This window comes from Myotis lucifugus, unplaced genomic scaffold (genome assembly GCF_000147115.1).
Source record: "Myotis lucifugus unplaced genomic scaffold, Myoluc2.0 scaffold_30, whole genome shotgun sequence".
NCBI classification, from domain to species: Eukaryota; Metazoa; Chordata; class Mammalia; order Chiroptera; family Vespertilionidae; genus Myotis; species Myotis lucifugus.
Genome location: NW_005871078.1, coordinates 3435976 through 3448884, shown reverse-complemented (window position 1 = coordinate 3448884; position 12909 = coordinate 3435976). Strand labels below are relative to the sequence as shown.

The 12909-nt window shown below is 34.5% G+C and overlaps 1 protein-coding gene across 1 annotated transcript in view; it reads left to right on the top strand.

Moving 5' to 3' along the window:
* The window catches only part of CNTN1 (contactin 1), a 196710-nt gene that overhangs the window by 19451 nt on the left and 164350 nt on the right, over window positions 1-12909 (top strand).

The window sequence follows — 12909 nt, the reverse complement described above, 5'->3', positions numbered from 1 at the left end:
CTTTTATAATATGCTTTTATCGATTTTAGAGAGAAAGAGCAAGGGAAAGATAGAGGGAAACATCAATGTGAGAAAGAAACATTGATTGACTGCCTCTCACATGCACCCCACTGGGGACAGAGCCCAAAAACTGGGCATGTGCCCTGACCGGGAATTGAACTGGTGACACAGGATGGCGCCCAACCGACTGAGCCACACCAGCCAGGATAGGCCTAGTTTTTTGGTAGAAAAATAAGATATGTTCTGAAGTATTCATGTAAAAAAGAACATACAAAATTGCCTTGTTAAATAAAGCATAACAGTTATACTTGACATCTTAAACCTACAGTTAAATAAGAATGAGAAGACTATGGATAAAAAACTTTTGTCCAAACATATTTTTGTAAGGATTCTGTAACTGGAGAATTCTGCAGCACTAGATGTTAGTTTTAAATGGTTGTGTGAAAAATCATGTGAAACTAATGTAGAAAGTTAGCATGAGTCCAGAGGCTGTTTGTGGGGGCAGTGAAAGGCAGAAGGAGGACACAGGACTTCAGGTGCATAGTAATGTGTTATTTGTTGATGTGAGTGTGGGTCATATAGCTGTGTCAGTTTGTAAAAATTCAACAAGGTGTATAGTTATATTTTTACTCATGTGAAATATAGTATACTTCCATACAAGTTTGAAAATTTTATACATATGCCCATTCACATATATGCACTTGTTCACTATAATCATGATGTGTTATTTAAAAAATATACCTAATAGTATTTAGAAGTGTTTACTTAAATACCTTTTTAGTGATAACAAAGCTAAAACCTCTATAAAGCCCATAAAAGGAGTCCGTGTTTTTAATGTGTTATTCAAACATTGCAGTATCATCTCTTTTGTTGTTGTCATTTATTCATTCATGAATTCATGCAATAAACCTTTTCTTTTTTCCAATAAACCTTCTTAAAGAAGTAAGTTATAGGTTAAGTCATTTTTTAAAAGCTCAAAAATTCTAAAAGACTTAAGAGTGTACAGACTTTTCTTTTAATAAAAAAATATTGTGATGTTCAGCTGGGTGGCTCAGTTGGTTGAGCATAGTCCCTTATACCAGAATGGAACATACCTAGGTTGTGGGTTTGATGCTGGGTTGGGGTGTATACAGGAGGCAGCAGATCGATGTTTCTCTCTCTTTTTTTCTCTCTCTCTCAAAAAAAAAGTCAATATCATTGAAAATATCCAAGGTAGGTCTAATTATTTTGAAACTAGAAATATATTAAAAAATACTTTGAAAATATTCAAATTTTTTACTAGAGAAGAAGGATATACTTTTGAAAGTTCTTCCCTAATGTGTATTTAAAGAAAACAGGTTGGCATGTACCCAGAGCTGCTTCCGTGAATCTCATGGGGTTGAACAGGCTTCTGATATCTCTTATTTGAATTTTAATGTCTTCCTGCAAAAGTATTTCGTCACTTAAAAAACAAAAAAGCCTTTCTTAAGATAACTAAAAGTAAATATAATTAAATAGGGATTATTAGGGTTATTTGGGAGTTGTTATACTCTCATAGATTTCAAAGACTTTATTTATATTTTTCAATTATATCTGTAACCATAGGAGAATGCTTAGTAGATTTGTTTTACATGGAGATTAAACTACAATTGGGTCATTTTTGTGAAACCTGGGGAATCATTTGGAATACTGATGTCTGTAAGCCAACTGAAATATTAAGGAAATGTGTGCTTTAACGTAACTAGGAACCCTTTCATGTTACATGGACAATGTCCAACTTCTCAAACTTTTGAGACGTGTTGATATTTATTCGCTACATATATTTTCTCCTTTTTATTTAACTGAATTTATTTTTAAAGACTGAAGAGGTGTTAAAAATGGATTTGGATATCATTAGGAGCTTTTTTCTTTCTTTCTTTCTAATTTCCATCTTGGAAAGGGAAGTACAAACTGAAAAAAGGGGGAATCCACGTCTAAACCTTGTGAGTTCTTTTTCTTACATATTTTTTTATTTTCCTAACTTTTAAAATTCATTATTAATATTTCAGATATTTAGATAGCATAAGAAAGCTCACTACCAGCTTAATAAATAAACATATAAAGTTCTCTATGTGCTCCTTCCTCCTTCCTGTCCCGAGAAGTAACTACAATAGAGATTTGGTGTTTATATACTACTCAAACATTACTTTCATCTATCTGTGTATATCTCTAGACAATATACAATATTATCCATACTGTTTTTCTTGTTTTAAAATTTCATAGAATTTAAATTATATTTGGTTTCTGTACTTTATTTAATTCATTACTTGATGAATTTTTAAAAATATTGTAAAGTATGATATAGTGAAATAAGCATGGACTCTGGTCACTTGAAACTTAAATTCTATCTTATTCTTTGTATCTGTGTACCCTTGAGAAAGTTACTTAAGCTATTTCAGCCTATTTTCTTATCTATAGAATGGGATAATATCTTCTTTGTTAATTGGCTCAGGCAAAATGATATAAATATGCATTTGGCAATCTGTAACATATAAAATATATGTTTGAAGCAATAATAAATGTTCTTTTCCATATTTTAATGTACCTTTCTCTAATTTTTTAAACTAGTATTGATTACTACATATACTTTTCATATAAAACATGATTTATTGATCTTCTAAGAAATAAAAAAGCAAAGAGATGAAGAGAAAACATTCTGTTATGATAGTGGTTCAGTGAGGTAGGTCAGCAGTTTGATGTCAGGGAAGAGACTTGAAAGGCAAACCCAGATCTGGATGTTCACCTGTTCATTGCTTAACTTTTCTTCCTGTGGGACTTCTTGACAAATGGAAATAAATGCTACTTAGCTCACAAGGGCTTTGTGATGACCAAATGCAATCAGTTTATTAAAGTACTAAGCATTGTTCTAGTCTTATAGTATATGTTTAATATATGTTAGCAATTTTCCCTTTTGGACTCAATGTGTTAATGATATCAAGATGTTAAATTGACATAAGGATCTTATGTACATGGTCTTGTCTCTGGGTTTCATTCTTCATCTTATTTTCATTGTACACTTTCTACCTTGAGCTATTTCTTTGACTTTCGTAGCTTAAACAATTCTGGTAACTCCTCAATCTATTTAGTGAACTATAGCCTCGTTATCCAGGTGTCAACTGGAAATTCTCTTTTTAATTCTTTAACAGCTCTTTATCTTGCTTCATAGTTTACCCCTCCTTTGCTTACATTTAATATTATAACCTCACTATCTTTTTATAATATCAGTAGTTATTTTTAAAAGATTTTCATTTTTATGTTACATAGAAGTGAGAGAAGAGTTCACTCAGTTACCCAAGTCACCACCATAAAAATCTTTTATTATTCTTCCTAATCTCATCATCCTACTTAATCCTATTGATGAAGTTCTTAAATAAATATCTCTAGAATATATATTTTAAATCTCCATATCATTATATCCACCTTGTTTAAACCCTTATCACTTCTGGAAGACTACAAGTGGTGTCCTAGTAAATGTATTCATTCCCTCTGGTTAATGCATCTAATCTATCTTCCCACCACAAAACCTAGTCATATTATTCTCATGGTGCAATTTTGAAATATCTCTCTGTAGCATAGCTTCATACTTTTTAACAGTGTTAAAAATGTTCTATATAGTCAGGATTTTAACAGAGTTTAAGAAAAGGATCCTGCAGAAATCAGATTTGATATAATGTTGCCTTATCACCTGACAAAATGTCTATTGTATCCAAAATTCTCATAATATAGCTACTTCAGTTTCTTAAGCATATGAAACTGAAGTAGTTGTGTGATGTCCTGACTCCCAACAAATGTCCATGTTGTTCTCTTTACTAGAAATAACTTTCCATTCAAGTCTTTCTTCCAAGACCAGGCATTAGGAGGAAGTGAATTAATGTTTCTAAAGTCCTTACTACGTCAGAAACTATGTTAAGTGATATAAAGATATTGCAATGTTTGAATTTCCTAATAACTCGATGATGTTGATAAAATCCCCATTTTCAAGATTAGGAAACTGAAGCAGGATTTAAACTCTTATATAGCTGACTATACAAACTGCATTTTTAACTTTTGTGCTTTAAGTAATTTAATTCTCATCAAAAGATACTTAACTTGATTTCTGTATAATAAAACTGATGCTTATGGAAGGTCATGCAAATTCAGAGAATCCTGAAATTATCTCAAATTTGTCAAACATTAAAAGCTATGTTAATTCAATTTACCACCCAGCTCCTTTAAATATCACCCCCTCTACAAATTATTGTTTAATGTCCCATGGGCGTTTGGTAATGTTAATATTTCTTCTGCTGCTCTCCCTCATACAGTGGAATAAAAATAAGAAGAATTAACACTTGCCTAGAAGGTATGTTCATATAGACACAGTTCTATGTGCTTTGTCTCACTAATGTGTATTATAGTGATTATATTAATCACTCTACATCTGTGTGTTTACTTGTTTTCCTCACTAAAGAATGAACACCTTGGAATCATCCACTGACCTATAATTATATATTTTCCTAGCATTTGGCACATTTCCTTTTATGTAAAATAATGCATATTTTAAAATTAAATGAATGTGTTATGATTAGGGGATGATTATGGTATTGACAGAGCAGGGTGAAAAAGTAGAAAGAATGTGTTAAATCTCAGAGAACAAATGTAGTCTGCTCCCACAACCCTTGAGCTCAGGAATGGAGAAACTTTGGTAGGCTGAATTATTCTCCTCACTCTGTATGACATTATGTCTTCTTATAATGGACATAAATTTTGCATTTTTCCAAATGATAATAGGCAGGCTAGTTATACATCTTAGTAGATATTAAAAATTTAGTAGACTAAATATTCTTTGATGTTTTCACAGATTTTGATTCAATTTATTGACCCTGTTATACATTACAGAGTTCACTCCATATTTTACATGCATTATAAATTCAAGATATTGGGAAGCCTCTTGGTCTACAAAGAGATCAGATTTATCTAAAATAGCCATCTCTGCTTTTCATCCATTTGAAAAGATCGGTTAAGTGTGTTTCTCAGGCATAGCCAGACTTCTGGAAAGTGGAAATTGGCTCTTTATTACAGCCTTCGGCTTTGTTTCATCTGGGAGTACAATTGACTATTTTGCTCCAGTTGTTTTCATTTCAGACTTATTTGCTTCCCCTTTCTGATTTCTTTGGGACTTACTCTCTCCATTGCTTTTCTCATGCTGTACCCTTTCTCATCTTGTTCTATTCTTGACTGGTGAGGTGTTTGTGTGTTTCTCATCTCTCTCCCCCTACCTTTAAAACATTTGAACCTGAAAATCTACTAAAAGCAAAGTTACTATCTTCATTTTTGACCCAGGTCTTGGGTATTTGTGAGAAAAGATACTGGCTTTCCTGTCACTTGCTGAAGGAGAGTGACAGGACTAAGTGAATGTTCTTCCTATCCAGCTGGCTATACACCATTGAGTCGTGTCATTTCAGAAAGCTTCCATTTCCAGGGCTTACATTTATAGTTAATTTAGTTTATGCCAGCGATTTAGATTTTCTTAATTATTGAACTCTGTATCCTCATATCTGATAACTTAAATGCTGAGATTTCAAATGATCTACTATTTTTAAACGAGATATTATCTTCATATGAAATTGCTTCTATAGATTATCAAATTGGTAAAACTCTTGACAGGATACTTATTAGTCCTTAGCTACAAATTCTATATTGTGTAAGCTTTTGAGGTAGTCCAGTCTTCTTTTTAAAGAATAAAGAATATCATTTAGATAAATATTGTAAAATAAGGTCTACTATGTAGTTTACTGGAATTTGATTATATTAAAGATTATAGACAAATAGAATCTACCTGGGGCAGAATATGGAATATGGAATATACGTAGTTCTTAGATGGTTAATTTCTCATACTGCCATGTAGACTATTTTAGCATAGCCTTCACCGATTCGGTGCCATTATCTTCTCTATGGCCCAGCAGGGATTATGATTTTACATATGCACTTGGAAGGAAGAGATATCTCTCTGAACATCCCTAAACTCCATCTCTATTGTCATCAGCATCAGTATTACCTGTGCATGTTGATATCAGTTCTTACTGGTTTACTGACTAAAATTCGCTGTTATCATGCCTCCTCCAAGAGTGAATTGCTCCCTGCAGTGTAATTGTTAGATGGGTTATACTCTGGCAGTTATTATGTCCTCTAGCCCCAACCCATGAATTTGAAGGTTTTACTCTGGTTTTAACAAATGGTCTTATCATAGAAATATGATACTTGTATGCTTGCATGTTGTACCTGAGTGTGTATAAAAAGAGGCTTTAGAAAGACATGGCATTAGGCTTCTAAATGTTCTTCATAACATCATATTCAGTTTTCTTTTGGTGAAAAAAAACAACTGCAGCTTAATTAATTTTAACATTGAAGATGCTTTGGAAAATAGAAAATATGTTCTATATATGCATACATAATTTATATGGATCTCTCACTCGAATATTTTTGCAAAATCTATTATGACATTTTAATTTTTTAAATATATGTTTTATTTCAGAGAGGAAGGGAGAGGGAGAGAGAGATAGAGACATCAATGATCAGAGAGAATCATTGATTGTCTGCCTCCTGCATGCCCCCTACTGGGGATCTAGCCACAACTCAGGCATGTGCCCTAACCAGGGATCAAACCCAGATCTTCTGGTTCATAAGTTGCGGCTGAACCACTGTGCTCACTGGCCAGGCCTACTATGGCATCTTAAAATGCTACCTGTGTTTTCCCTTGGCGAACATTAGCATAATTAAACGCACATTTTGTCTTAAAGCCTGCTTTTTGGAGGCAGTAAAAAAGACTAATAAAAGCCAGGATGTGTTCTTAGATGCATAAATTCTAAGAAAAGGGCTCTCAGAACTACTGACACACCCAGAGTAGAGGTGCTTACAGCCCAGAAAAGCTAACAATGAGGAACACGTGGACCAACTATAATCATTTTTTAAAGAAACATCTTCCACATTATTGAAATGAGAAATGTATTATTTTTAAATTAAGGTTTTCTAAGAAAGGTTATTCAAATGAGCCCAGGTAAACATTTATGACTTATAGCCATACATCACTTTTTCTGTTTTTTTTCTCTCTTAATTTTCAGTTTAGCCTTGTTAATTTTCCAAAAATGGTAGAAAAAAAAAACACCTCCATAGATCTTACTTATGATGTAAAATAATAAACCTACATCTGCAGAAATATGTCTTCTGAATAAAAGAAAACAGATGCTGTTGCATTTTTGCAGAAGAGAGTTCAGTTTAAACACTCTGCAGTATGCAAATGTCATCTCCTCCATGTGAGCGTTTTACCCCAGTGGATGCTGCAGGGTTGGAGGCTTCTGCCTGTGATTTCGGTTGTAATTTTACTTGTGGAAGTAAACCAATCACGGAGCTCCAATTGCCTTAGCAATGAGGTGATCAATAGCCCATTACTGGATAGAACAGTGGCTACAGGAAGTGCATTGAAGATTTTAATGCATGAATTATGCATGCGGTGCTCATTCTTTAGTCTCCGAACAGAATGACAGGGTTTGTGAAGTCGCCTCAGATAGTTTCTTGCATTAAAGTGACTGCAGTGAAATGCTTAATATTTTCAGGCATAGAAGCAGCATTGACTAGGTCCAGCCGAATTTGGAAGCTGTAAGTCCCCAGCTCCAGGCACAGAATGCTTTATTTGAAAGTATTGCTGTGTAGAGAGCCAGCTTGGCTGTCATCTAACCTGCTCTTCTCAGAAGGTTGGCTGAAGGATGGGAGCGGCTGTGCCTGCCTCTGAGGTCACAGCTTGAAGTCCTTTTAACTTGCTTTCCGCTGCAGGAGAGAGGCGACTTGTGGTATCACTGTCGCTGCATTTATTCAGATGGATAATTTGCAATAAATATTATACCCAGAAGGACAGATCACTCAGCATATGAGGTAAGTCTGAGGTTTTTCTCTAGGTTAGATCATTGTAAACAAGAATGTGCTGAGTGAGGATCACAGCGGTGCAGTATTAATAGTAAGGTTGACTCAGACCTCAATATTGTGATGCAGTGTCAGGGCTCTCAATTGTTATGCTAACTGAAAGCTGACTGTATTTTATGATCATTGATATTGTGGTGCCATAGGTATTTTATTTTGCATGCAAAAGCTTTTCAAGGATATGCCAGAGCTCAGGTGTGTGGGTCTGGGCTAGACAGAAGCCTGCAAATTTGGGAGGGGCAGCACTGAGACTGAGCTGAATCAATAAAAAAATTCCCTCCATGTGGAGAAGTTTCAGCAGGGCTGTGGCATTCCTGTGGCTCGGATTATTTCCTTAATGCCAACATGTTCAAATTATGGTAAAAGATGGTGGTAGATGCCCAAAATGCTCAGTCCTCCCAGAAGCAGAGGAACGTCCGAGGGACTCAAACTCAAATTCTGTGCAGCAAACAAATCGAACAGATGGAATTAAAACAATTCGGACTAGCATGTCCTTGAAGGAAGACCTTGCTGTCAGAAACAAAAGAGTTTGGCTTCTACCTGTGGTGCTGTGCTTCTCCCTGTCTAGCATGCCTGGCTCCGAGACAAGTGGGTAGATGGCATATTTTGAAATTCACCAAAAAGAAAGCTTTCTTTCTTTAGTGTTTTAAAAATCAGGCTTATTTAATTGTAGAACCCACTATAGAAAAGCCAAATAAAATGTACAACTCTGAAAAACTAAAAAAATATAGTTTTATACTATGCTTGTTAGTCTTTGTGAATTAAAACTGCTTGGTTAAATATCATGGCAAATAATTAATAAATATGCAAATAATGGGTAGTCTGATATGAATTCCTGAATGGTTCTTTAGGGTGGGAAAGTAGCATGAACAACCATTCAGTAAGAAACTCTAAGGATAGTAAAAATTTTTAAGGATTTTTTAAACAGTAATTTTAACTATTAGTCTTTGTGTATATGTATATATGCCCATAAAAATACATTTGTACACACACACACACACACACACACACACACACACATATATATATTATAACATAGGATTTATTTATCAAGTATGTTAATGATGCTGTTTTAAAAAATATGTTTGCTACATGATCTCTTAAGACCCAAATAATAGATAAGGCCAAGTGTGCTTTGTAAATCAGGCATCATTTATTTTTTTTAAAGAGAGAGAACTACATAGAAATGATAAATAGGGGTCAGAAAAGCTACCTTTCAAACATTTCACAGTGCATTTCAATTCTGCTGTGGTGTTACTCTATTACACGGGTTTCCTGTCAACCGCTGGGTGCTGGAGTGGCTCAGAGCCCTCAGCATCGCACAGTGCGTTTAAATCCTCCAAGCCGATCTCCTTTAGGAACAGGAGGAAGCTCACACGTGGAGTGTTTCCTTAGGAATGAGGAGTGATTGCCTCTACAACTTAGAGGTCTCCTGATGCTGAGTCATATGGTTCAGTTCTGCTCAAATGCCCCTGGCTGAGGTGGCCCATTAAGAGCAAATAAAACGGGATCTAAAGGAAAATGAGATAGAATGGAGAGGGAATACATTTAAATATATGTATTGCCTAATGACACATTAAATTCTGAGTGATGAGTATCATGACAGTGCCACTTGTTGGATCTGGCTGAGGTGACAGTAGGAGGAGAAAAACTCCCTTGCTGGCTGACTGGATCAGGGCAGTAAAATTAATGGGCTGACATGGGGAGGTTGCATAAACAAGGGGGTCTATGTACTCTGCACTTGTACTTATTTAAACTTCTCTGTCATTGCTCTAGTCTCAAGCAAAGCCATTTATCAATTTCATGGAAAATACTTGATGTTCAGATGAAGAATATTTCCTGGCATATGTGAGGAAACTCTGAAATGAGATGTGCTCCGTTCCCCATTCCCAGAGTAGTTATAATTAATTTTTATAGGTTATCAACTGGGAGAAACTAACAAGGAACTCACGAGAATATTTGAATATCAACCACAATATGAGAGGAACCACCAAGATGAGTTTAGTGATTATTATGGCAAAGTATAATCATATTAGATACAGTTGAAAAAGAGACTGAAGATGTAAAAAAGATGTAATAAAAGGAATAACGGGGATATGGAATGAAAACTATAGTAGTGAAACATAAAATATAAGATATTTGAAAGAAAAATATACTTGCATTCATAGTTGGTATATGTTATCAATGTCTCTTAAAACCGATTTATAAGAATTCCGAAATATGATTTAGTAGTATAACGTTTTATAATTAATTTAAAATTAAAATTTTTGAGGTGAGAGAATGAGTTGAGAGGAATATTTTAAAATTGTAAACTGTCAGTTTTCTTATGGGAAATAAATGCTTATACTAATAAGGCATTTTGCACTATATTATAATAAACCTATGTAAAAATTACACATCTATATCTGTATCTATATCTAATCTTATATGTTCTATAACATTAACCATAAACTCAGATTGTGGAAAAGTTATTAATCACTCTGGGCCACTTTCCTCCTCCCTTGATCATCCAGGGACAAGTACCAGAAAACTGGAGACAACCCCCATGCCCCAGAGCACCTGGAATTATTCAAACTAGCCAATCCTAAATCCGCTTTTACTTTGCCTGCTTCCTGCAAAAACCACAGTAAAGGTTCTGGCTCACAGTTGCAGCTTGCTCTCCTTGGCCTCCTGATCATCACTCATGATTTCTCCCGCTCCCCCCCGCCCCGCGCCATCCCCCCATTGCATGGCATGTTCCCTTCTCTTGGCGCCTGTGAGTAGAACAAGCTATGTTTTCAATGGCAGTCCTCTCCAGATCTATTGAGTGTACTATACCTGAAGAAGAATAAAAACTTTATTAAAACAAAATGAAACACTTCTTAACATTTTCTTTAGCACCAGTTAACATCAATAGAAATATTATACTCCCAGTACTAAAAATAAACCAGTCAGTTTTTTTAAAAAAATAATTGTGCTTTTAGTAAACATCTATGTTATTTTGAATGTACGGGTAAATTCTGAGTGAAGTTTTTATTATTTTTCAAACTGTTGTTGACAGAGGAGGGTATATCCTTCAGAAATATGAATGGAGAATTAGAAGTTTTTACTTTTATGAAAAACTACATAGTTCCAAAATTTAAATATTTTCTCGAGACTGCTATAATTTGTAGTATTTCATATCTGCTACATGAAAATGAGCATCTACCTTGTCAAGCAACTAAATCAATGTTAAAGGAAAATGCAACCTCATGCTACTTCAATATCAAATTCTGAAACTGTAATTAACAAGTGCTACTGTTGTTTACATAATGTCTTTGATATCCAGTAGGTAACTAGGTAATATTCTAATTTAAAAATATTTCTGCTGCATTAAATCTAAAAAGTGAATCAAACTGTCTTGAGAATGTGGTTGCTACTCATCAGTGAATGCAAAACTTGGGAACAATGAACCAAACAGTTAAGTCCAAGACTAACACAAACTGGGCCACACAGAAGTAGTTAGGACTCTGAAGACTATATACCGAAAGCCCTTAGCAGTGTCTTCAGCCGTCCACTCTATTATTTCAAACATCATCACTGAAAAGAGTTGAGGTGCATAAGTGACTTTAAAAGGTATAAGAATTCAAACACTAACTGAACGTTTAAACTGTATATCTTTTAAATTCCCTTTATAACTCCAAGATAATATATTTTATTATTACAATCACAATAGCCCTTTAGGAGATAAACATTGGTAAAATTTGTTTGCAACTTAAAATGGAAAATTGGAGATGATTTAGATTGGAAATAGGTTATAAAAGATACTAGTCATGCTAGCAGATGGAAGGGCAGCAAGGTGGGTGGCTGGGAGGGAGTTTGGAGGCAGAGCTGTGCCAGAAAGAACATAGGAATTTAAACAGATGGGAGTTGAAATATTAGTTGGCAAGAAGAGAAGCAGGGTTACAAACAGGAGAAACTACTGAGGAACTGGGTAAGTAGGCAGCCAAGAGGTGAATTGGATGGACCAGTAATAAACAAAATAGTTCAGTATCAGGGTACCCAAGTTTAAGAACAATTAGGTAAGAATAATAGAAAACAACTACTTTTTTCCCCTTTACTTGAATCTGGAAAAAAGATGTTTATTATTATTTTTAAGTGCTTTGAAATCATAATCAACTGGTTTTTACAGAGGGGAAATTTTAGTTGAAAATGTAGAAATGCTTACCACTGAAGACATTTATTCTGTGAAATTATTATAAGTATAAAATTTACTTTCTATCTCCTAGTTTTGTGTTTCCTATAAGCTCTGGCTTTAGATTGGTTAGTATATGAGGATTTGGCTGGAACATAATACTGAAAAATAATAAAAGTAAAGAATAAGAATGTTAACCCTACTAAAAAGAGAATTTCTCAGACTATAGAAAATCTGAATATAATCTTATCTTTAGGAGAAAATTCCTTAAGTTGTCTTTGAATACTAAGTGATAATAGCAATGTCTCAATGAACGTAGTGTGTTAAGCACCTTTTAACTCATTGTCTATAATAATAAAAGCATAATATGCAAATTGACCAAATGGCCATACAGAAGAATGACCCTCCTGATGAAACCCCGTGGCTGGGATGGCCGAGGCAGCCGGGGCTGCAAAGTCCTAAGTCCTACTCTTGCACAAGTTTCATGCATCAAGCCTCTAGTGGATTAATTTAATAAAATTTAATTATTTTAAGAATTAATATAATTGTTTTTTTAATAAAAAAGTCCCATGCACAGTAATATTTGTAGGAGGGGCTTGGCTTAATGTGGCTATTCTGATTGACCTTCAGGATAGATACATGGGTTCTAAGTGGAAGAACTACTTACATTTTCCATATGTAAATTTAGAATTAATACCATTCTTTCCCCCAATTTTCCTATCTAACCTAAAAACTTATTTTTCTGATACTGTCAACTGTAGTTCTCAGGCCAATCAATTGCTATCTAG